Consider the following 1554-nt stretch of genomic DNA (forward strand, 5'->3'; position numbering starts at 1 on the left):
AGGGCCAAGGCTGATAGTTTCACCTCAGTTCTCCCGCCTGCGCGAAGGGCCAAGGCTGATAGTTTCACCCTGGTTCTCCCGCCTGCGCAAAGGGCCAAGGCTGATAGTTTCACCCTGGTTCTCCCGCCTGCGCAAAGGGCCAAGGCTGATAGTTTCACCCTGGTTCTCCCGCCTGCGCGAAGGGCCGACATTGATAGTTTCATCTTGCTTCTCCCGCCTGCACTAAAGGCCGCAATTGATCCTTTCACCATGGTTCTCTCGCCTGCGCTAAAGGCTGATTGTTAGCGAACATTTCCAGACTGGAAAATGAACAGGGTTCAGTACAGAGATGCCAAGTAGGTGGGGGCCTGAGGGCCCTGGGCACTCACAGGAAGACGGCTGTCACTTGAAATGTGTAAAACTTTCCACATGTCCATCATCCTAGCCTCCACCCCGCCAAAAATAAAAGTCAGCACCTATGGTTCAGTATCTAAGACGGGGATAGGCAACCCCCAGAACTTGGCAGGGGGGAGCCGCAAGGGACCCAATCCTCACTGGGGCAGTGTAGCCCTGGCCCCTTCCCCTCTGCTTTGAGACACACGTGGCTTGAGGCCACCAGCAACAAGCCAAGCCACAGCTCTTTGGACCCCACTGCAACTGGTTGCAGCCTCTCTGCCGCCTGCTGCGAGCAGCCCATGCCCTGTGGTAGGCATGCACACCTCAGGGAGGACAGTGGGGAATGGGCCAGGATGGTGTTGAGCCCCTCGTGGCTCCCTGCTCTCTACTGTACAACTTGATGTTGCGGGTGTTTTTGGAACTGCCCAAAAACACTGCCGCCCCTGATCTAGGACATAGTCGCAAGTGCACAGATCAGGCCAAGACCCATATCGGTGTGTGCTCTCAGCTGAACCCTATGAATTTGTTAAAACTAAGTGCCCCTATGTGGAGTCACATTTTTTTCCCTTGCTACAGGGAGAAACTTATCACTTCCTACATTATTCTAGTAATTTCCTTTATTTCAATGAGACTGGGCGTGCCTACATGTGCACTTAAATGCTCAGTAGCCTATTCTACTGCACATGAAAGCAGCATGTAAAAACCGTGCTAATATGCTAATGTGCAGTAGAATAGGCTATTGTACATTAAACCTCACTAAAAAATTATGTGTTTGCGCTACTGTGCATTAGCTCCACACTGGAGGTACTAAATTTAATACACGGTAGGAAAAGCACATTAATGCATGTGTAGATGTGGCCACTGTCTGTGAATACAGGAATTAAAATCTAGGGCCTGAACCTGCAATCCCTTCTGTTCCTCTGGAGGTCATGATGTTAAAGCTGAGATGTCATTACTTGGGCCCAATATGACACAGGACCTTTTATAAGTGTGAAAGATTAAGCTGAAGTGCAATTGTAAGTAATTAAATCTATATTGCACTTATCAAGATAAAGTAAGAGAGTGCATTTTGTGGTGTAGGAACTTTATTTTCATAGATTTCATAGATTTCATAGTCATTAGGGTTGGAAGGGACCTCGGGAGATCATCGAGTCCAGCCCCCTGCCCAAAGGGCAGGAC

The sequence above is a fragment of the Crocodylus porosus genome, unplaced genomic scaffold (assembly GCF_001723895.1).
Source record: "Crocodylus porosus isolate Cpor-Errol unplaced genomic scaffold, CroPor_comp1, whole genome shotgun sequence".
Lineage (NCBI taxonomy): Eukaryota > Metazoa > Chordata > Crocodylia > Crocodylidae > Crocodylus > Crocodylus porosus.